This window comes from Balaenoptera borealis, assembly GCF_965194805.1.
Source record: "Balaenoptera borealis genome assembly, chromosome: 14".
In the NCBI taxonomy this organism is placed as follows: domain Eukaryota; kingdom Metazoa; phylum Chordata; class Mammalia; order Artiodactyla; family Balaenopteridae; genus Balaenoptera; species Balaenoptera borealis.
Window position 1 is genome coordinate 77,778,174 of NC_138875.1, and position 24,023 is coordinate 77,802,196.

At 49.7% G+C, this 24,023-nt stretch overlaps 2 long non-coding RNA genes across 3 annotated transcripts in view; one reads left to right on the forward strand and one right to left on the reverse strand.

Moving 5' to 3' along the window:
- LOC309611381 overlaps positions 1–24,023 on the forward strand; it is a 168,379-nt gene that overhangs the window by 2,549 nt on the left and 141,807 nt on the right. Inside the window, exons 2-3 of one of the 2 annotated variants that reach the window (XR_014234491.1) lie at positions 864–3,765; positions 10,261–10,521. The exons of the other annotated variant lie outside the window; for it this stretch is intronic. This is a non-coding gene — a long non-coding RNA (uncharacterized lncRNA). Of the gene's footprint in view, positions 1–863; positions 3,766–10,260; positions 10,522–24,023 lie in introns of those variants that run through there. 2 annotated transcript variants of the gene reach the window in all.
- The window catches only part of LOC309611387, a 34,218-nt gene continuing 16,429 nt past the window's right edge, over positions 6,235–24,023 (reverse strand). The window contains exons 2-3 of the long non-coding RNA XR_014234498.1: positions 20,723–22,402; positions 6,235–9,843 (exon numbers count right to left, since the gene is read on the reverse strand). This is a non-coding gene — a long non-coding RNA (uncharacterized lncRNA). The remainder of the gene's footprint in view (positions 9,844–20,722; positions 22,403–24,023) is intronic.

The window sequence follows — 24,023 nt, forward strand, 5'->3', positions numbered from 1 at the left end:
CCTCACCGCTGCGCTTTCAGGAGCGGCCCCAAACCCCCGGTCTGGTTTTGCCTGCACTCGCCGGCCAATCTCTGCCCCGACGCTCCGACTAGAAGGAAAGTAATTCTGCAACCACGAGATGACTGACCCACCCCCCAACTCGGTGCCCCAAGCGTCCAGATGCCCAGGAGAGAGACATTTTACTCGGTCCTCCGCATTCTGGCCTCCCTTCGGTTTGGACGTGGGAGGGGAGCTTGCTGATTTCACTTGTAAATATCTCGACTTGCCTTTGGCCTCTAAGGCGGAGGTGGACCTAGCCTTGATTTCTGCCCCTCACACGGCCCCCTCCCTCACGTGCCTATTTTTGCCCGTAGCTCTAACTTAACCCTGGGGTCACCCCAGTTGCCACTCCTGACCCCCACTCCCACTCCAGCGCGCAAGGGAGGAGGGGGGAGAGGAAAGTTTGCGGGGTTCTGAATCGAAAATGTCGACATCTTGCTAATGGTCTGCAAACTTCCGCCAATTATGACTGACCTCCCAGACTCGGCCCCAGGAGGCTCGTATTTTGCAGGGAGGCCGCAGTAACTTGGGATCAAAAGCGGGAAGGTGCGAACTCCTCTTTGTCTCTGCGGGGCCGCCGCGCCCCCCTCCCGGTGGGTGATAAACCCACTCTGGCGCCGGCCGTGCGCTGGGTGATTAATTTGCGAACAAACAAAAGCGGCCTGGTGGCCACCGCATTCGGGTTAAACATTGGCTAGCGCGTTCCGAAGACTTGTGCCAGGCCTGGCGGCCGGGAGAACTCGCAGGCCAGCGCGCCCTGGGCCCGGGCTTTTAGGCTCTAGCCGCGGGCTCTACACGGTCTTTTTTTTTTTTTCTCCATGCAGACCCTCTGGATCTTCTCTGTCTTTCTCCTCGCCTCACGTTCCACAAAAGGCAGACGGGGAACATTGAAGGAGCCTGCCCCTGGGCAGAGCCTGAGAAACGCTGCTTTAAAAGAGCGGGAGAAGGGGGCCAAATTTTGAATCCTAGAGGACGCGTGGAACTTCTGGTGTCCCCCCAATATTCCTCCATCTTTTGCAAAGAGTATTCACATAATTGTAGGCCTGATTTTTTTTAATTAAAAAAAAACCCCAACACACACCTCTCCAAATCTGTGATGTCTGCAGAGTTTAAAGTGAAGAAGTCGTATGAGTGCGGATTTTAAAGTGGAGGGGCAAGGAGGAGCCTCAGAATAAATGGCGTATGTGCACGCGCGCGCGCGCGCGCGCGCGCACCCAAATCACCTATCCTCAGACCAGGCCAAGGATGCGGCAGAGAATGCTTGCCGAAGAATTCCCCAGGAAGCCTCTGCTGATCCCACTTTTCCCTATGACACCGCCTGCCTCAAACTATAAAGGGGGCAAATCGACCCTTTTGTGACCGAATGGTGTTTATCTGAAGTTTACAAAGGGGGGGTGGTGGAAGGGGGAAGGATGGTGGGTAGGCGGGGTCGTTTACTTTGGCAAGTTTGCTGTAAATATTCTCCTCAGCATGTGTGAGGTCTGGCGAGGGACTATTACACGCTTATTCCCTCTTAAACTTTCACCCACCGTTTGCCGCGGAGCTTTTTTTCAGTCCGAGGTGTCCCTAAACGGGGAACTCTGTTGACATAAGGACATCCAGGGGTTTCTCCGAGGGTCTCAGGCTTAATTAAGAAGTTTACTACGGGAGTCGGTCAAGACGTAAACTTTTTCTGGGGAGGGGCTTTCTGGGTAGAGATGGTTCCCTGTTTCTGCCCAGTGCCCCCCGCTCATGGGATACCAGGCTTTTTTTTTCTTCTTAATATTGACAAGCGTTGAAACTGACTAGGTGCCCGCTACAGGTCTCCCATCCTCCTTTGCGCTCAATTCCCCTAAGCCGGGACCTGATATTCTTATCGTGGACCTCAGGGAGGCAGCTCCCTCGGGAGTGCCTAGGTTACTGCTCTTGTTTCCTCCCGCAAATCGCTACTAGCACCTTCCTCCCCACATTAGCACTCCGGTGCTACCCCAAACCCTGACTCTCCCACACGCAGCTCTGAAGCCAAAGGAGGACTTCACAGACCTGGGAGGCTTGATCTTCCTTCTGGAGTTTCGCATCTTCCCTCGTCGCGCCCCGCCTGACCCCCGCCCCCCCACAGCCACCCCCCCCAACTTGCTTTAAGAGCCTAGTTCTTCTTAGGTCTGGAGGCTTCAGGATCAATCTCTTTGGTCAGTTTCCCCAATTTTCTTCCCTCCGGGGGTAGGCACAATCCTCTTGGTTAGATCAGACAGGGCACCCATTTGTTTCTCTTCCTTTCTTTTTTTTTCTTTTGGCACTCCTGTCTCTCTATGTCTTTCAAGATTCTGTGACTGCAGATCTGTGGTCTTTCCTGTGTTTTCTTTTACTTTCTCTTCCCTCCCTGGCATCTATCCTGTGCTTGGCTTCTATATGTCTCCTCAGTCTCTACCTCCCAGCCTTTACTTCTCTTATTCTTTCTGTTTTTGATTTACTCTTTTCTATTCTTTCTTTTTCTCCCTTTCTATTTTCTCTGGCTTTCTTGGTCCTCTCTGAATTCTCTCCTGCCTTTCTGTATTTCTGGATTGCCTCTGTATTTCCCCCCTCTCTCCCTCCCTCCTCTTTTCCAGGAACCATGACAGGCTGGAGATACCTCTTCCTGGGATTCAAGCAAACACCTTCCCCTCACACCCCTGGCTGGGAAGATAATATGTCCTAAGAGACAGAAGAGCGCTGGGCCCATTTGTGTAGGTTGGAAGTATCACTTTCTGCTTTTGGTATCCCCAAAGTCACCCTTTTCCCCAGAGCTGGCTCTCACTCCTGTTCCAATGCTCTGATCTCCCATCCTCTCTCTCTCTTTCTCTCTCCCCCTCTTTTCCAAGGCAGGAGCCCAGGGTGAAGGGCAGCATGTTGGGTTCTAAACCCCAGCTTCTAGCCTCTGTCTCGCCCCAGCAGCACAGGGCTTTCCTGTAAGGCACATTTCCCTGTCCTCTGACAGCCCTCTAAATTATTGATTAGGGCGATTCAGTACAAGAGTCTGAAGTGTGTGTGTGTGTGTGTGTGTGTGTGAGAGAGAGAGAGAGAGAGAGAGAGAGAAGATTGTCAAAGTTGTCTAGCTTGGGGAAGCAGTATTTTTAGTACAGAGGCTCACTTTGGCGCCAGTTGGTTTATGCTGTTTCTAGAGCATCATTCGTTATACACTTAATCCATGCTTATCATACCTCCCTTTAATGTAAATATGTTTTTGGCAGAGGCAAAATGAAAAGATTTCACCCTCTGCATTATTTTTATTAGCACCCACCTTTCATCAAAGCTGATCACTCTGCAAAATGGCAAATTTGTAAACGGCTAGTGATTTAGAGAAGCTGGAAGGGAAGCAAGGAGGGAAGGATGAAGGAAGTGTGTGTGTGTCTGGGGAGCACGCCTCTTATACATCTGTGAAGGTTTTTTCCCCCTCTGTCTCTCTGTCAGGAAAAGGAACTAATTGTGGGTTCCTAATTTCAAACCAATCTACATCTTCAATGCTCTCTTTGTGTGTTTTACCCAATTACTTAAAAAAAAAAAACCCAAGATAATGCAATGGACATTTCTTAGTCCAGCAGAAATGAATTCACTAGGAAGAGGCCGGGAATTTTTCCTCTCATCGTATCTGACCCAGAATCTGCAAGACGCAGAGGCAGAGCTGACTTTGGCCTCAGGCACCGGGCACCGTTGACCACCCCAAATCTTTCTTCCTTCAATGTCCTCGTTCCAGATTTTCAGTCGAGACAGGTAAGGGTATAAATGGCCCTTCAGCGATGTGTCCCAAGAATGTGGCCTGGGGGGGGGGTGGAGATCTCGGGGACAGAATACTTTATAAAGGGTGAAGGGAAATATATTCTCCAGTCCCCCCAACTGCAGATTGAGGGTGTCAACTGTACAGGAGCCCTTAATTCTGTGACTTCCTGCTTTTGCTTCTATCCATTATTTCTGGTGTTGTTGTTAGGTGCCAGGGGCACTGGGGCAGTGGGGTCTTGCCCTGTGAGAGCCGACGGGGCGGAGGAAACAGGGTGATCTGTAAGTGAGAGGCCATGGCAAATCAGATGACCGCTACTGTCAGGGAGGTTGACAGGGCAAAGAAAGATCAGCTCCTCCAAATCTGCTGAACTAACTGTCCCCCGGTTGCCACAGACACGTTTTCTCAATTTGAGCACAATATCCATTACTGTTTCCCCTACTGGGTTTCAATTAAAAAGGGTGAGAGCAGAGAGGGAAGGCAGGAGATAAATGAAAGGGACCAGTGAGCACCGAAGTTGTGTGTGTGTGTGTGTTTCCTCTTTTCTTTCCATTTCTTTCTCGTAGCCTCACCACTGCTCCTTGCCAGCCAGACAATCTGCCTGTGTTCCCAAAGTTAATGTTTTCATGTCTCCCAAATCCAGTAGGGTGAAGAGATAGGAAAGGAGGTAACACTGACAGAGATTCTTTCATATCCACTGAAGCCCCCAAGAGATATAGCTGTCTCTGGGGGAGCGATGGCTTTGGGGAGGAATTTGCCTTGCCTGTGTGGTCATGGGGTTTCAGGGATTGGAGGGGTGTGGGCATTTAGTGTTCTAGGCTTTACTGTCATATTGGAAACTGATCAAATTCCTCCTCCCTTGTACAGTCTTATGGACAATATACTCTTTTGTGGTTCTAAGACACGGGGTGTTTTGAAGGTGATTTCACCTGCTCCTCTGGCTGACTTGGCAGGTAGGGGGCTTACAAACCTGCTTCCAAGGCCAGGATTTGGGTTGCGGATGCAGGATCCCGACTCCAGGCCTAGCCTGTCTGTCACCGAATGGCTGCCAACGCTCCGGCCAAACACACCTCTCACAGTTTGGAATCAGGCACCAGCTCCTTTACTCACTCTGCGTTCTGTGATCACTGAGCCTCTACCACAGCCACTCAGATAACTGCGCAGGGGTCGCTGCACCTCTGTGTGCTAATTACCTGGCAACCTGGGGAGCCTCTTCCTCTGTGTCAGTAAAAGAAATTAGAGGCCTCAACAATGTGACTTCATTTTAAGTCGGAGATGCCTTGCTCCTGACCCAATCATCCTTGTCTCCAAATAATACATAAATCCTGTTCGAGTCTTGTGGGATATCCAGGGAGTGATTGGTACAAGCCAGAGGGACAGTCCTCTGGCCCATAACCGCAGCTGAAGGCTTGGGTGAAAGTTTTGGTCTTAGAGATCCCAGAAGCCTTTAAAAAAGTCTCCAGCTTGGGCTTGGAATACAGGAGGGCTAGAGAAGTTTCCTTTCTTTTTAAATTTGTATTTATGTTTTAGAGGAAGAAGAGAGAGGGAGGCAGAGACACACACTGACATAGAAAGAGGGAATGTTTGGAATTGTGAGAGAGCCTCTCCTGAGAGTTGCTTTTGCTGGCGCCCAGGCCTCAGTTCATTTCATCTCCAAGCCAAATATTAAAAATCCTTCTGGTGGGCGGGCGGGAGGGCAGAGAGGAGCGGCCTTACGGATCTAGGAACCAACCTGCCCCCTTCGTTCCCTCCTAATGCCCTTTCCTCCTTTCACTTGGGAAAGGAAAACTTCGGGCCCCCGGAAGGAGTGGGAGACGGCGACAGCCCCGTGCTCCTCGTAAGGTCCTTTTGGCGAAGGTTTCCGCCCAGGGCGGGGGAGCGGGGGGCGGCTTCACCTACCGCTGCCCCCTCCCCCTCCCCCGGTTCCAAATACGGAAGCTGGACGTGCCTCGGTGCGGCTCCAGGCCTGGCCCAGCGCGGAACCAGAGAAGACGCTCGCGGCCTCGGATTACACCCGCACCCGGGGGTGGAGGGGACCGGAGCTCGGATCGGGGACCCCCCCCCCGCCCCAACGTCCTCACTGGCCCGCAGGGAAGCAAAGGGGTCTCGGACGGGCTGGCCTGCCCCGGCTCTCGGTCGCGACAAGGTCCCGCCAGGCCCGGGAACCCGCGACCGCGGGTACTGGCTCCCTGCGCGGGTTACCTGCCTCCCCTCTGCGGCTGCCGGGGCGGGGCGAGGCGGGCTTCCCGGGTGGGAGCGCGGTCGGCCCTGCCCGCGGAACTCACGTCTTTTCCCTAAAACTGGGATCACGGAGATTGAGTTAGGTGCTCCTCACCTCCCCCGGACGTCCGATGTGTCTTTCCGCAGCCTCGATTCCTAACTCCCGCCCTACTCCGGTGGCAAAGGACTAACGGGGCGGGGGCTGCGGGGGGGGGAGTGGGGGGGATAGTAAAGACCTTGGGGAGCGGGGTACCAAACAGAAAAGAGTCATGTAGCACCCTCTGTCTCTCAAAGTGGTGGAAAAACAACTGCAAGGGATTGCAATTGCAACTCTCCGAGGGAACCAGGCTGAGAGCCCCGGGAGGTTTTCTGCGTGCAGAGAGAGAGTGGGGTGGAGGAAGCCATCTCCTCTCCCACCGCGGGGGTGTGTTTTTACATGTTTTCTTAGCAGCAAGTTCTATGAACAGGTCAGCCCTACGCTGCCAGCCTGGGGAGTCTAAGCCTATTTCTGGCTTCCAGTGTAGACGCCTCTCTTTCCCCACTCGGCCCCGGTGCAAGTCAAACACTCAGGAGATGGGGGTGAGGGTGCGGGCGGGGGGAGAGCGCCATCTCCCACTTCTGACTTGGAGGGTATATTTGCTTTTGAAATAGCTTCTCTTGTCTTCAGACGGTAAAATATGAGTTCCCCACAAGTCTGAGTCTGGTCTTCTGGTACCTCAAGCAGGGTTTGGGTTGGGAGGGGGGGGGAAGGGGGCTGCTATAATGACCTCTGAGCTGAGTGGGCGTGGGGCGGGGGATTCTGTCTTTGCAGCCCGGCGCTGCTGGGGTACCCGGGCGCATTATTAAACCCAGACGCTCCGTCCAGGAGTTGGGGCCATGCGGAAAAGATTTACAATTAAGCCAATTGGGGCCGAATACAACCGTCCAAAGTTTGCAGGTGTAAATAATGCCTTGCTTTTTTTTTTTTTTTCCATTCCAAGCGGCTTCATTTCAATCCCCCCTTCTACCCCACCCACCCATCCACGGCTGGATTCTAATTCTTTTGGGGTGTTGGGGGGAGGACGGTGCAGCAGAGTTAGGATTTTTCTATTAGACAAGTAAATATATGATGTTGCACTCACTTTTATGTCCCTGTATTAATGCGTTCATTCCTCCGTCTAGAACTGAGAATTGTTGGAGTCAATGAAAGGCCTTTTGAATGTGGGTTATGAATTCTTTTTCTTTTTTTTTTTAAGGGAATGGGACAGATTTCTATATAACAGGGATATTGGAGTTGAATTAGTATAAAGTTTTTTAGTTGTAGAGATTGTGAGAGAGGGATAAGAAAAAAAAAAAAGTAAATTCCCTTTAGTTGGGGTATCAGAACATTGCCCCCAGCTGAATCTGGAGCAGAGGTGGGCTTTCAGAGAGTAGAGCCAGACGCTTTTTGAGCTTCAGTTTAGATCTTCCTAATGTTTGGAGAGCTAGCTGAGCGGTTTATGGGCCCAACTTCAAGGCTATACTTCACTGCGTTATTTAAACATAATAGAATATGCATGTGTGTTTCTAAGATGTTCTATGTGGGTACAAGTGTGTATATATGGACTTCCAAGTAGCCCCAAATATGAAATTAAATCTCAGATTTAAAAATGCATTGTAATCACACCTCACGGGGCTGACTCCCATTTGATCAATATAGACAGAGTGAAATTTGTTTTGCCGCACCGCAGTTACTCCTTTTCTCTCGGAGCAATAAAGTCTGTCTGTTACAAATTAGCAGGGAATTGGAGAATACGCCCCCACCCCACCCCAAGTGTTGTTCGCTGTTTTTAGTCTTGCGCTAACCCGCTCAATAATGTATGTAATATGTGTGTACACAGGCACTTTTCCAAAAAATTAGCGATAACATTCCGGGTGTATCAAGTGGGGTGTTTTTCACCCTCTGCGTGTAGGGCTCTGTCCGCGGCTGAGTTGCCACTCTGGAGACCCATCACCGGGGGATTGGCACCCACGGGGATCACGGGGGAGGAGGTTTTCCAGCCCAGGTTGCATGCAAGGGCAGGGAATCAAGGCGCCTGACTCCAGCCAGTATAATAAGGTCATGGGTGTAGAATTAGGAAGGCAGGATTTAACATGTCCGCAACAAAAAGAGACAAAGCGTCAACCCAGCCTGGGATGAAACCCCCGAGCCGCCACAGGAAAGTTTCTAAGCAGTGGAGCAAACACTATTTCCCCCACTATTCTTTCTTTCCCTTTTCCCCCTTCCTTTAAAAACTTCCCTGTCCAGTGCATATGTTGGGCATAAATAAAAGGGGGTGGGAGGGGATTGAACGCTGGGTGAACCCGAATCAGCTTTAAGCAATGAGGGGAGTACTTGGGGAGGGTAGGAGATAGATGTGCCCTAATTTGGAGGTGGGGGGTGGCTGGAGGAAGGGACCGCTTCCCGCTTGGAAACTTCCGTACCTCGTTTCGGGAGGGACTCGCCCGGAACCTCTGCCCAGGTTGCCCTTGCCGTCTCGCCCGCTGGATGGCGCTGGGGGGAGACGAGGCTGGCGGACAGTCGTCCTCCTGTACCCCGCAAGGCCTTAGCGAATCTCCGCCGACGCGCGGGATTGAGACCTCGGTTTTGAGCGATCACAGTGGCAGTCTCGATGCACCAGGAGACCGGAGCTGTTCCTGGAGGCTGGAGCGGGAGAGGGTCACCCAGAGCCCCGCCAGATCTGGAGGCTGGACCAAGAGAGGCTGGGCAAGAACGGGGATGTGGGGAAAGATGGTTCTCAGGGCAAACTAGTGCCTTGTTTCTTAGGTGTCACCTGCACTAGCTCCTGTTTACTCTGAAAGGTGTGTGTGTGTGTGTGTGTGTGTGTGTGTGTGTGTGTGTGCGCGTGCGTGCGCGCGCTCGCATTTGGAGGGGAGTGGTCTGGAAAGGAGGACAGCCAGATAGGTAATGGAGATGCAAAAAGGGTACATACACGGTTTGCAGAACCTCACCGTCCAATGTCCCTTTTTGCAAAGGCCAATCTAGTGGTCCCCCTGCCCAGGTATGCTCCGTCTAATCTGAGTGGCTGGCCTTACCAGCTGGAATTGTATTTGGAATTGGGAATCTCAGGGCTGGGATGAACTCTGATCTCTGGCCCCTTGGGGACTTAGGGGCACTGCACATTGCCAGAGTCCTCATTTGGGAGTGTCTCTCTGAAGGCACTTAAGACCTCAGGCTGGCTATTGCACAGCCAAAGGAGGAGCTGTGGGCTACAATTCGGGGAAGAATAAATTCATGCCACACTTACTGAGTGCTTTCTGTGTGACAGGCACCACGTTAGACGTTGCAATCTTGTCAAAAGTTTCTTATAGAGCTAGAAGGGGAAAAAAATAAAATCAACCTTAACCAAAGAAGTGAATCGGCTACATGGCCTGGGTAGGAGAGTCTAGTATTCGTTCTCCACCTTGTAAGCTCCTGGAGGGATGGGACTCATCACATCTCCAGCTCTGATCACAGTGTTTGGTACTTGGTAGGTGCTCAGTAAATAATCTTTCGATATAGGAATGGAAGTCAGTGAAGAAAGGGAAAGAAGGCATCGAACTAAAGGGGGTTCTCTGTGCACATGAAAAACAAGTGACCACTTCCAAAGAGTACTTTTTTTAAAATGGCATTAAATTTGTTAGCTGCTCCCCCAGACAGATTCTGACATGAGACAGTGAAAAGTTGGTAGTGGGAAGAGAAATTTGGTGTAGTGGATAGAAACATCCAGTTGGTCATTCCACAAAATACTGACCGAGAGGCTTATTTGCCCCTGTACTCTGCTGAGCACCGGAGACACGTGGGTGAAGAGATGGGTCCTCGCCAGCTTGATGCTTATGGTCCTGAGCTTTGTTCACTGCAGTTTAAAAAAAAGAGAGATAATTCCCATTTTAAAGATGAGGAAAGTCAAGGCCCAGGAAAGGTGGTGTGGGAAAGGGCTTAAGCTCAAGGTCTTAGGGCAGGAAGGCTGAACTAAAGTCGGCCCCCAGCTCTTCTGCGCTCTGGGGAGAGGGAAGGCTGGGTGAATTTTCGCTCCGGGGAAGAAGCAGAGTCTGGGAGCCCTGGAAATCCTGGTGGCGCTACTGACCTGGCCGGGTGTGGTCATCCCGGGCCGGCTTAGGCGGAGCAGAAGTTTATACCCACTGAGGTTGCAAAGGCCATCCCCAGATCTGCTAGTCCCAGCTCCGACCTTGCCTTGAGGCTGTGATGAGGGATCTAACCTCTAGACTCTCCGATCCGTTTTTGTTTTTTTTTGTTTTTTTTTTCCTTTCAGCAGGTACACCTAGCCTAGGACTGAGCAGCACTACTGCCCTTAACAGACCAGAAATTGTGGGACAGAGAGCTAGGGAGTCTCCTCCAAGGTCTCATTGCTGAAAAGTGACAGCAAAGAAGATTCTACAACCCCTCCCCCACCAGGGTTTTATGTTTCTGTGCAGACCCCTCCCCTCAGTACCCCAATGCCCGGCGCAGTCTGGCACGTGCGGTGTGTTCATCAAATGTTGTTTGATTGAATAAACTTAATTCTTGTTTGGTTTCTTTGTTTTAAAAATAGAACAAACTAAAAAATGAATCGATCGAATTAAGGGCAGTGGGGTGAGAAGCTCATTCTCCCGACTCGCTGCGAGGGGGTGGGACAGCCTTGAGTCACCCACGCGCCCTCGCACAGCGGCAAGCCCACTTCCCACCAGCTTTACAAAGACGGCTGTGATTTCCTTCCGTCTATATTTTTGTCCTAGACTTCGTTGGGTTGATCGATGGGGGAGACAAGCTGACCCACGGCGAGGTCAATACAATCGATTCGACGATTTTGACGACCGCTCGGAAATCGCCCTCGTTGCTGCGCGCTGGGTTCCACCCAAAAGGTTTCGGGATTTAGGGTTTCCCGCTCCCCCGCTTAAGTTACCGAACTGGAGCGAGGATGGGGGTAGGTGGACGGGAAGAAGCCTCAAGCCTCACACGAGGGAGCCTCTGGGAACACCAGGTCGGGAGAGTGCTCTCCACTCCCGGCCATCCCGCCAAGCGCTCTCGAAGCTCTCTGGTAAATTTCGTTCTGGAGCTTCTCGGCCTTGGAATCAGACACCCGCATCTTTTCGCAGCCGGTCCGCTCTCCTTAGCCCTTTGTTCCTCATCTGCGAAATGGGTTTGTTAAAAAAAATCCTATTTATTGGAGAGAAGATTTGTGAAATACCCACGAGGAAGATAACGTTCTAAGAGCTTTCCACACATCAGCCCACCAAATACAACAATCCGAGGAGGCAGGCGCCTTCTCAATGATGCCCATTTCCCAGATGAGGAAACTGAGTCATGCAGAGACATACAGACTTGCCCGAGCGCCTACAGCTAGTTAGTCCCTCGTGGATCTGAGATTCAACCTGGGGATGGTCTAACTTCTTGTCTGGCTTTTAACGACAAGGTCGTAGGTGCACCGCGCATACATACGGTAGGTACAGAGGGGTGACCTGTTTCCTGTACTTCTTTGCCCTTTAGGGAGGAGACATTCCATTTAAACCTTTCCCAGGCAGATCTGCAGCTGCTTTGATCCTTTGGTCCCTTCCTTCTGGAAGCAAATGCAATTGGGGGGTGGGGGGGAGGGCGGTTTCCGAGTCTGACAAACCTTCTTAAACTGGGAAATCCAGAGCTTTCAAGACTTTTTTTTTTTTTGTACGAAGGAAGGAGGGGGACGTGTGTGTATGTAGAATCAATATGGTCCAGACAGCCCTTCACAAAGGGGCTCCAGGCGGGCGCCTCGGCCGCAAGGCCCCCGCCCCACCGCCCGCGGCGAATTAATTGGGCCCTGAAAGAAGGGGCGACGTAGCTTCCAGTTAATTAGTCAAGAAATGAATCAAGCCCCAGAGGCCTGGCAAAGACCCCTGGGGCGCGGGTTTTGTGCAAGCCAAATTGGTCGGTGGGGCGCTCCCCTTTGGGCCGGGTGGGGCGCGGCGAGGAACACGGCTTGGGCGCCTCGGGCTGTCCTGCGCCCGGCGCCCAGCACCCCGCGCCCCGGAGCGGGCTCGCGCGCTCCCGCGCTCCGTCAGGCTCTAGCTTTCCGCGTCTCTCTCCCTTTTTCTGTCTCCCTCCTTCCGCTTCTCTCTTCCCTTTTCGGTCTCTGCCGTCGCCCCCTCTCCTGAACTTTGCTCGGGGTTTCCCACCCCTCTCCCAGCTTCGTCTCTCTCCAAGCTCTTCGTCTGGGACGTCTCCCTCCAAAGCCCCAGCCTCCGCCTAGCAGATCTGGGGCTGGGTGGTCTGGGAACGGCGCTGCGGATGCCAAGAAGGGCTGACCTGGGGAGACAGGGTGGAAATGAGCACGGGCTTTGGAGCCCTTGGCCTGCTGTGTGTTCTTGGGTACACGACTCTTCATCCTTGGGTCACCTAGGATCCGGGCTCCCGGCTGAGGTTAGGAGAATCCTCTGAGATAATGCACGGCTTTGAAAGGCTTCGGTAACCCGTGACCCCTGTCCCCATGCGATGAGGACTTAGAATTGAGGCACGCCTGCAACACACAAGCAACTATTGAGCGCCTGCGGTGTGCCTGCCTTACTTTGTTCCTCCAGCACCTCCTCCAGTCACGCTGCGGTAACCGAGGCAGCGAAGATCCCTGTGTTTTCGTCCAAAGCAGCTCTGTTGCAGGGATGGGAGGGGAGACACCAATCGTAAACTCACTTATTTCAAGGTCTTTTTGTGCCACGTGCCAGTGCTCTTTTCTGAACTAGAGGGGTGGACCTGGGGGCTCAGAGAAGTGGAGTGATTTTCCTAGAGTCACACAGCAAAGGGGAGGCACGGCTAAGGGTTTCACCCTGAACCAGGCATTCGGTGCCTGCCCCTTGATCCCGCCAAGAGCTCAGGGGGTCCTCAGAGGTCCTGCTGGCCTGGCACCGAATATTTATGTACTGGAAGAGGGTCGCCAGAATCGCCTTGCCTCCTCCAGCTTAGAGCTAAGGCCCGAATCGCTCTTGGACTCTGTACTTCTTTCCCTCTTTCTTGGTCTTTCGAGCTCAGCCTCCACTTTGGTCTCCCACCCACCAGTCTTTCTGTTTCTCCCCTCCTCCCCCTCGAATCCGGACTCGGAAGTTGAGGCCAGAATCTCTCCCACTTTTTTCCACTTGTCCAGGTAGCTGTTCACATCTCGAGGCTTGGAGCCGGGATGACATCCAGCTGCCGCCAACCGCCAGGATCCGAGCTACAGAAGCAAACTCGATCCGATTCCATGCCCTCCCTGCTCCGCCGACCGCCCGCCCAGCCCCTCCCCAAGCCGCATCCACGGGGTCCTAGGAGCAGACCCCAGTGGATGATTCGATGAATGCCTGCGTTCCAAACAGCAGTCCGGAACCGCGTTTTTTCTTTCTTCCTTTGCCCGCTTCACCGACTTTGGCTTCGCTCAAGGCCCCGAGGTGCCCGCGCCGCGCTTGGCATTCGCTTCCTGCCCCTCGCGGGAGGCCAGGGACTGTGGTTTCCGCTCGCCAAGTCCCTGCCAGGCGCGCACGCAAGAGCTTGGCGAGCTTGGCGCAAGCGTTTGGCGCAAACTGCTTTGGGCCTCAGTTTCTCCGCCCCTTTCAGATCAGAGAAGCGACAGACGAAACAGCTGGGAGAGGAGGAATGGCCAACGGATTGGGTGGTGGCGGCACCGCGGTTCCCGTGTGTGGAGGGGAGTCAAGACTGGAACCACGGCCGCCCGCCCTCTCCCGCTCCCCCTCTCCGAGGGCTGTTATCCACTTCCACGACCCCAGTCTCCCCCAGGCGCGACCTACAGACAGGTGGGGCTCAGTTGGCCGCGTGGTGTGCCCGGCTACCTGGAGGCGAGGACAATCCAGGTCCTAGCCAGCAGGTGCGAGCTCAGGTGTGGGGAGGGCTAGTTGCCTGTGGGGCTGCCCGCTCCACTGTAATTGCTGTTGGCCCTGGTACATTTGCAGCCTCAGACAAGGTGCGTTCCAGCAAAGTGTTGGCACACCTCCTACTGAGCTTTAAAAGGGGCCCTGTTAGAGCCTTGGAGCTTTGGAAGAGTCCCTTAACTCTTCTGAGCTTCAGTTGCCTCCTCTGAAAACTGGGGATAATAGGTCCTGCCACAGAGGACCAAGGCAAGGAGTAAATGAGATCACGTGTGTACAGCACTCAGTCTAACCCCTGGCACATAGTAAGTGCTCATTAAGCATTAGCTGTTTGGGCACCCTAATCTCTCTGTCCCTCTCTCTATATATCATATGACAATCTATATATCTATATCTCTCTATATATAACTATCTATATATAATAGATACAATCAGTATATACTTAGTATATATTATATATGTATTTACTAAAAGTATAGACTCAGTGTATATCTACTTAGTACATCACATATATACTAAAAATATATACTATATATATTTAGGGTATCCTTAAGAACATATTCTTTTTCTTAGAAGACTACCTAGTATATATTAAGCCCTCTCTCTATTAGCATTGCTCTCTTACCCAGTTCCGTTTCCAGCTCAGCCTGAAGCCCCATTCCTTGTCCTCCTCCCAAGTTGATCCTACAGTGAGAGCCTTCCTCAAGCCTCCCAATCCAGGCTTAGTGCCACTGTGGGCTCCTTTCCCGAATCTCAGGATCTCAAAACCGCAAGTGATCCAAGAGAGACAGTGCTCCCTTCCTCCCCTTGCATTGGAGTTCAGGTCCCAGTAGGGCTTGGAGACCAGGTGTCCTGACTTGAGCTCCAATGCCTTTTCCACCACCCCCCATCTGCCCCAGGCCATTTCCATCTCCTGACCTGAGGAAAAAAGTTTGTCAGATCTACTGAGGGAATAGCACTTGTGGAAAATGAAGGAACGTGATTGGGTGCCTGGAGCGTCCTTGGGCAGAGCCCCCAGGGCAAGGAGCTCTGTAAATGGGGAGGGGGCTGCCTGTGACCGGGGCTGGAAGGGATTTCAGGCTCCTCGGAGGGGTCCTGAACGCCTCGTGGCTCTCAGCAAAGCTGTGTATGGCTGATGACCCCACACTCTCAGGCCCAGACTGCAGCTGCCCAATTTGTAGTCAGCAGCAGTCCACCATCCCCTTCCTCAATCCTCGAGGACACTGGGACCACTCCTTCCCAGCCTGAGAGCGGGTGGGGGAGGGGAATGATGAGAAAGGAAATTTGGAGAGATGGAGAAGGATGACGACAGGGAGTGTGGAGAGAGTGAAAGCAAGAGAGAGAGGGGACACTTGGGGAGAAGGGAGGAAGGAGAAAACAGAGGGAGACAGACAGACACCGAGAGATAGACAGAGACCCTTACCCACCTGGAGAGACTGGGAGAGGCAGAGAGATAAACTCAGGAGACAAAGAGAAAAGCAACTAGAAGCACAGAGAACGAACGACAGAGGAAAATGTGGGACAGAAGGAAAGAGCATGGAAAAGGAATGCCCCCAAGGAGAGAGAAGAGAGATGGTGGGGAAACGATAGCCCAGTGAGGTCTGGGGCAGCCCAGCCACACGCCCTGGCCCCCTCTCCCGACATATTCCTTAACTTTCTAGAAGATTATCTAGCACAGTATAAATGCCTCCATTAAATCATGACTGAGCTACTCCAACTGACCAGTTCCCGAAGTAGCCTCCAGCCTTAAGGGAATATGGTTTTTAAACCATACGAAGCGTCAGATACCAGCAATTTAGGAGATAAGTTATCATTCATTAGGGGTTTCCAGGGGCCCCCTACAAGGTCTTTGGGGTAGGGGTGGGGGAATGTGTGGCTGAGAGCTTCTGAGTCAGTGCGGAAAAAGACAATGCGTTTCTCTCTTTGCCATCAGCTTGGCATGGAAGCCTCTCTCCTCTCCCAACACATAGCCACTCAAACCCACAAGGAAGGTTTGCTTGGTAGGGTCCAATTGGCCAAGAAGAGGAAACATCCCGCCAGAGTCCTCCAGATTCCCAGAGTGCACTGGGCGAGATGGAGAGGGGCTGTGCGTGCAATTTCTTAGCTGCTCCCTCTGGAGGAGGATGGGGGGGCGTGGATGGGGATTGTCCCCAGCTACTCCTGGGAAAGCAGATCTTTGTTTAACCAGGGGAAGGTGGTGAGAGATGAGGCGGGGGGTTAGATACTAGAGAGGAGCCTGGTTAAGGTGACGTTTCCCCCCTCCCCGAAGCATCACTCCAACTAGTTCAAATAAACCAGGGCTCATCTTCCCTCTGGCCCTGCTTCTTCCCTTACTGGCCTCCCAGTCTGCTAAGAAAGGTATTTTACTGTGCAAAAGCTTTTAAGTTTCATTAGGTCCCATTTGTTTATTTGTGTTTTTATTTCCATTTCTCTAGGAGCTGGGTCAAAAAGGATCTTGCTGTGATTTATGTCATAGAGTGTTCTGCCTATGTTTTCCTCTAAGAGTTTGATAGTGTCTGGCCTTACACTTAGGTCTTTAATCCATTTTGAGTTTATTTTTGTGTATGGTGTCAGGGAGTGTTCTAATTTCATACTTTTACATGTACCTGTCCAGTTTTCCCAGCACCACTTATTGAAGAGGCTGTCTTTTCTCCACTGTATATGCTTGCCTCCTTTATCAAAGATAAGGTGACCATATGTGCATGGGTTTAGCTCTGAGCTTTCTATCCTGTTCCATTGATCTATATTTCTGTTTTTGTGCCAGTACCAAACTGTCTTGATTACTGTAGCTTTGTAATATAGTCTGAAATCAGGGAGCCTGATTCCTCCAGCTCCATTTTTCTTTCTCAAGATTGCTTTGGCTATTCGGGGTCTTTTGTGTTTCCATACAAATTGTGAAATTTTTTGTTCTAGTTCTGTGAAAAATGCCAGTGGCAGTTTGATAGGGATTGCATTGAATCTGTAGATTGCTTTGGGTAGTAGAGTCATTTTCACAATGTTGATTCTTCCAATCCAAGAACATGGTATATCTCTCCATCTATTTGTATCATCTTTAATTTCTTTCATCAGTGTCTTATAATTTTCTGCATACAGGTCTTTTGTCTCCTTAGGTAGGTTTATTCCTAGATATTTTTATTCTTTTTGTTGCAATGGTAAACGGGAGTGTTTTCTTAATTTCACTTTCAGATTTTTCATCATTAGTGTATAGGAATGCAAGAGATTTCTGTGCATTAATTTTGTATCCTGCTACTTTACCAAATTCATTGATTAGCTCTAGTAGTTTTCTGGTAGCATCTTTAGGATTCTCTATGTATAGTATCATGTCATCTGCAAACAGTGACAGCTTTACTTCTTCTTTTCCGATTTGGATTCCTTTTATTTCTTTTTCTTCTCTGATTGCTGTGAAACTTAAAAGCTTTTGCACAGCAAAGGAAACCATAAACAAGACCAAAAGACAACCCTCCGAATGGGAGAAAATATTTGCAAATGAAGCAACTGACAAAGGATTAATCTCCAAGATTTACAAGCAGCTCATGCAGCTCAATAACAAAAAAACAAACAACCCAATCCAAAAATGGGCAGAAGACCTAAATAGACATTTCTCCAAAGAAGATATACAGATTGCCAACAGACACATGAAAGAATGCTCAACATCATTAATCATCAGAGAAATGCAAATCAAAACTACAATGAGATATCGTCTCACACCGGTCAGAATGGCCATCATCAAAAAATCTAGGAACAATAAATGCTGGAGAGGGTGTGGAGAAAAGGGAACCCTCTTGCACTGTTGGTGGGAATGTAAATTGATACAGCCACTATGGAGAACAGTATGGAGGTTCCTTAAAAAACTAAAAATAGAACTACCATACGACCCAGCAATCCCACTACTGGGCATATGCCCTGAGAAAACCATAATTCAAAAAGAGTCATGTACCAAAATGTTCATTGCAGCTCTATTTACAATAGCCAGGACATGAAAGCAACCTGTGTCCATCATCGGATGAATGGATAAAGAAGATGTGGCACATATATACAATGGAATATTACTCAGCCATAAAAAGAAATGAAATGGAGGTATTTGTAGTGAGGTGGATGGAGTTAGAGTCTGTCTTACAGAGTGAAGTAAGTCAGAAAGAGAAAAACAAATACAGTATGCTAACACATATATATGGAATCTAAGGAAAAAAACAAAAGGTCATGAAGAACCTAGTGGCAAGACGGGAATAAAGACACAGACCTACTAGAGAATGGACTTGAGGACACGGGGAGGGGAAGGGTAAGCTGGGACGAAGTGAGAGAGTGGCATGGACATATATACACTACCAAATGTAATACAGATAGCTAGTGGGAAGCAGCTGCATAGCACAGGGAGATCAGCTCGGTGCTTTGTGACCACCTAGAGGGGTGGGGTAGGGAGGGTGGGAGGAGACGCAAGAGGGAGGGATATGGGAACATATGTATATGTATAACTGATTCACTTTGTTATAAAGCAGAAACTAACACACATTGTAAAGCAATTATACTCCAATAAAGATGTTTTTAAAAAAAAAAAAAAGAAAGGTATTTTAAAAGGACATTTTCATGGTAGCAAATAAAAGGATTTCTTTTCCTTTTTCTTCCTCCTCCTCCTGCTGCTTCTTCTTAGTCTTCTTGCAAGGCTTGTGTTTGCTTTGCTTTAACAAACAGCTGATAGAGTTTGCTTTAAAGGAGCACTGAAAAAAAAAAAAAAAAATTGTACCCCCGCAAGGCAGGCCAAGCATTAACTGTGGGCATGAGTGCTCGTGTGGATGTGCGTGTGTGTGCGTGTGTGTGTGCGTGTGTGTGCGTGCGCGTGTGTGTGCGCGCGCGTGTGTGTGTGCGTGTGTGTGCGTGTGCGCGCGTGTGTGTGTGCGTGTGTGTGTGTGTGCGTGTGTGTGTGTGTGTGTGTGTGTGTGCGTGTGTGTGTTTAGGCCTCCTGAGTGGGCTTGTAGTTATAGAGGGGACCTGCTTCAGGTGCAGAAAGCTGGGAGGGGGAATGGGGAGGAATGCATGGACAGATTTACACCTGTCCTTACAGCTGCCATTGGCAACACTTACAGCCTCCAGAAATGACCCTTGGTGCCGACTTGTCTGGAAGCCATCAGGGTTAGTTTTGAAGCAGGAATCTTCAAGTGGACCAGAGGGCAAGCTCTGCCCACCCCCTCCCACCCCCCTTCCCTGTTGCTGTCCTCAAGGGCTGCTCACTCCCCACTGCCCACCAACCCCCTCCCACCTTGTCTGTTTCCTCTATCAGGTAAATGTCATCATTTGACTTTCTGATCCCTTTGGTGCTACCGCCTAATGAGGGCTGGGCAGGGTGCAGGCTTTGCGGCCGGTCCATCACAGCCACCCTCCTCCCTCCCCGCCGGGAGCTGGGTCTGGCCCCAGGAATCTGTGTGGGATTCCTAACTCTGCCCTCCAGCCAGTTTCTGCCCCCTGCCACCAGCCCCACCACAGCCTACTGGCCAGACAGTTGAGTGACTGATAATATCCAGATGCCTCTGGAATCTTGCTTCCAGTCTTCCCAGCGCTTGGCCAGGTCTGCAGAAGTGGGGGCAGCGGGCAGCAGGCATTCTGCCCCGACGCTTGTTGCCACCTCTCAGAGGCCGATGAAAGGCCCACTCAGCTGGGTCCTTCAGGACGGGGGACCCTGGAGCCAGGGCACTCAGAAGGCATGTTTGACACCCATGCTGGGAACTTTGAGTCTCCGACTTTCTCCCCTCAGCCCCACAGAGGTCTAGGAGGTTGAGAGGGAGCAGATTGCAGGCCACGGGCTGCCAGAGAAGCCACAGGGGAAAGCCAGGCACTTTGCCTGAGAATTAGCAGGCACTGGGCAAGTATCTGGCCTCCATTCCATTACTGGTAAAATTGGGAGTGGCTGGGGAGGGAGATCTTTTTATATAATTTGGTTTCACCTTCACAGTGATTTCCTTGACATATGTTTCAGTCATCTACTCACTCTTTTTTTTTTTTTTTTTTTGCCGCACTGTGTGGTATACGGGATCTTTGTTCCTTGATCAGGGATCGAACCTGTGCCCCCTGCGGTGGAAGCACGGAGTCTTAACCCCTGGACCGCCAGGGAAGTCCACATCTACTCACTTTTTCAAAACACCTAACTTGTTGAAAATGAAATCTTTATCTGGATACCGTAAATCAAACTTGTGTCTCACTTCCCAGCAGTAGAAGGAACCCGGAAAATGGTGAGCGGTGGAAAGAAAGCAACATGACAAGGCTCTGAGCTCGAGGTCTGCTCTCGCTTTGCTGATGCTGCAGTGATTGTTAGAAGGGTGATCGAGACAGGTAGGTGGGCGCTCATCTGAGCCTGGACTTAGTCCGAAGGTCCGAAAAAGAGTTGAAAGAGGAATGGTTCTCTTCCTCGGAGATTTAGTTCCATATAAAGCTATGTTCAGCTCCCACCCTCGCACCCCTTTTGATGCTTTGGAGAGCGCTGCTCAGCGTGCTTTCCTAGAGCTTTTTAATGCTACCGCAGCATCAAGCATCCTGTGCTCTGATTTGGGATTTCTAGGTTCTGCTCTTCCCTGAGCCTGAGAATCATGGCTCAAACCCTCCCTTTGTTTTCTCCATCACCAAGAATGGCTTCACCACCTTTTTGGGCCACAGACCCCTTGGGCAATCTCGTGAAGCCTGTGGATACCTCCTTGGAATTCTCTTTTTACAAGACATAGGATTACAATTTTAAATAAAAGCAATATTAAAAATATAATAGTAACATAGTTACTAAATAAATATATATAGTAACATATATGCTCCTTACGAACGCATTAAATCACACAATCTAGCCATGGCTCTGATATTGTACCTTTGAAGTCAGGTTGAGCAAAACAACATTTGGGGATCTCAGTTACACCTGTAACGCGATTGTGAAAATACCTGTGATTCTTTTGGTGACCAGGTCATAGCCAGTGCGAGTCTTCCCGTGGGTGGTCACCTATATTCATAATGGAAAAAAATACTGATTTCACTGCGAGTCATGCAAGTTCACAGATGCCTGAATTCTATTCGGGGACACCCCTGTAAGAGGTCATTGGAGGACAGCAGGGTAAGAACCCCTGAAGTGTAGAGGGAATGAATTGGGCTCTTGGTCTCTGAGGAAGGTTCTCCTGGGAAAGAGCCATAGCTTTGAAAGCCGGCGCAATCTCCAGATCCCACGAGCTCAGGCAGAAAGGAAAGACATTATCAACAACATCTCAAGGAATATTTCTCAATAGGCCCAGAGGGGAGCGAGGTCTGGCTTGGGATGGTTTGGCTCAGAGAAGGGAATTTTCTCCCCAAAGTGTTCATCAATGCCTCCATCCTAACACACCCACACTCCACCTCTGGGGTGATGTTCTAGGCAGCTCTGCCCCCTCTAAAACCTCAGCTTTCCCACCTAGACAAAAGATCGCTGCCCCTTCCTCTCCACCAACACAATAACTCCTGCACAGCTCTTTTGCCCCAAAGAGTCTGTGGACAAGTCCGACCTTAGCATTGGGTAACCCCTTCGTAAGGGTTAAGACACTGAGCTGATGCATTTTTTGCCTTTAAACTAAGCACTTAGTCAAACCTCTGTGATCAGGGAAGTTGCAAATGGCCCCAGGACAGTAGCTGTCACTGTCCTCGGTGAAATACAGTGCAAAGAACTCTGAGCTACTGGGACAGGCACTTGGAGGCTTATTTAGGGGATAACCAGAAACAAGAAAGCTGGAAACTGTCAGAACGCCCTCAGGTAAATGGAGTGTAGCTTGACGTTGAATGAGGTAACCTCAGCAGATTCTGGGGTCTCAGTAAAAGGAGAACAAAAGTATTTATGGACCAGCTACTCTGTGCAAGACCTGTGCCCTGTTCTTGGCTTGCAGTGGACCTTATCTAAAGGTCCCATTACAAGCTCTAATATCCATTCACTCAACTCATTCATTCCTTAGCAAATATTTACCAAGGGCCCATATGCATCTAGGGCTAAGGATATAGCAGCCAGCCTAGCACATAAAAATAATTGTCCCCAAGGACCTTCTAATGTGGGGGAGACTAATGAGAAACAAAATAAAGAGGAAAAATAAATGTTTAGTGGTGATGAGTCATATGGAAAAAAATAAATCAGAAAAGGGAGTTGTGAATGGCAGATGGGGGGGGGCTTCATTTTTATTTTATTTTTTATTATTTTATTTTATTTTTATTTATTTTTTTTGGCCACACCGCACACGCAGCATGCGGGATCTTAGTTCCCCGAACAGGGATCGAACCCGTGCCCCCTGCAGTGGAAGCTCGGAGTCCTAACCACTGCACCGCCAGGGAATTCCTGGGGGCTTCATTTTTAAAGGAAGTGTGAGAGAGAAGACAGGTGCAGGAGACCCACCTTTACTTGAACACAATCCTGGATTCTGAGCTAGGCACTCTTTGTCCATCGTCTCCATCATTCTAGGTAGTTCTTATTTTCGTCCCTATTTTATTGTTCGGGAAGGTGAGGCTCAGAGAGGTTAAGTGACTTACCAAGGTCTGCATAAGGCAGAATTAGAATTTGAACCCAGGACTCAATTTCTCTTTCTTCCATACCAGGTTGCCTCTGACACATTCCTGGGAAGACAGAAGAAAGGAAGAAACAGGAAGGTCATGGAGGAGTGGCAGAAGAACACCAAAGAGTAAACTTTACCCTATGAGTCATTAGCTCAGTCTTCTAAGACTGGGGAAACTGAGGCCCAGAGAGGAAAAGTAATTGTCCAAGGTCACAAAGAAAAATAAATCCTAATGGCTAGATGTCCTAGCTCATCAGCACCTAATCTTGTCTTGGCATCATATGGCAAGTCACTTTGGCTCTCTGGGCCTCAGTTTCCTCATCTATAAAATGGAGCCAAGCAGATCGGTTGCCCACAATTGATGAACAGGAAAGACAAAATCACTCAGGAGAGAGAATTTATTCTAATGCTTGGCACAGAATTTGCACGTAATAAATATTAGATTTCTTCACTCCTCCTCAGCCAACCTGCTCCTTGGCACCATTTGGTTAGAGTAAGGGTCATATGTCTGTTGGTTTTCATGGTCTGGGCTAGTGGTCTCCAAACTTTTTTTTTTTTTTCTTTTTAATTTGGCCATGCTGCTCAGCTTGTGGGATCTTAGTTCCCTGACCAGGGATAGAACCCACGCCCCCTGCAGTGGAAGTGCAGAGTCCTAAACACTGGACCACCAGGGAATTCCCTCCAAACTTTTTTTTACTGAAACATTTGCAACATAAAAGAGTACAGCAACTGGTAGAAGGAATTCCCATATACCCACCACCACTTCAATAATTATCAACTCATGGCCCATCTTGTTTCATTTACGTACCCTCACTGGATTGTTTTAATGCAAATGCAGACACCATATCATTTCATTTGTAAATACTTCGGTGTGTGTCTCCAAAAAATAAGAATAAAAATTTTAAAAAACAACTACAAGACTGTTATCACACACACACCCCAAAAGCAATGACTGGGTAATCTTATGAAATACCCAGTTAGTACTCAGTAGTTCCCAGTCGTCTCATTCTTCTTATTTTATCACAGTTGGTTTGTTCCAGTTAGGTTACAGGCAATGTGTCTACATTGTTTTTGATTATGTATCTCTTACATCCACTTCCCATTTTTTTTTCCCTGAAAAAATTATAAATAGAAATAATGGAATCATTCTGGCTGTTGCCATTTGCAACCCTGTAGTATCATTTATTGTGTTTCTCTGTCCCTTGTATTTCCTATAGACTAGTGGTTAGACAGAGATGTTTGATGAGCTTCAGAGTTGATTCTTTTGGCAAATCGGCTTCATGGATGACGGTATGTACTTCTTTTTTTTTTTTTAACTTTTACTTTTTATTTATTTATTTATTTTTGGCCGCGCTGTGCGGCTTGTGGGATCTCCCTGACCAGGGATTGCACCCGTGCCCCCTGCAGTGGAAGCGTGGAGTCCTAACCACTGGACCGCCAGGGAATTCCTGGTGGTGTGTACTTCCATCAAAAAACTTGCAATATCACTTGTCTTTCTTCTTGGTTTATGAGAAGCTGCTGGTGACTGTTTTTAGGATGGATCCATTATTTCATTAGGGGTTTGCACAACAGTGATATTTCATTTCTTTCATTTCGTCTTCATTTATTATGTGAAATACTCCCAAATTTCTCAAGAGGACACCGCATCACTAAACGCTAAGGTCTGAGTAGATACTGTCCAC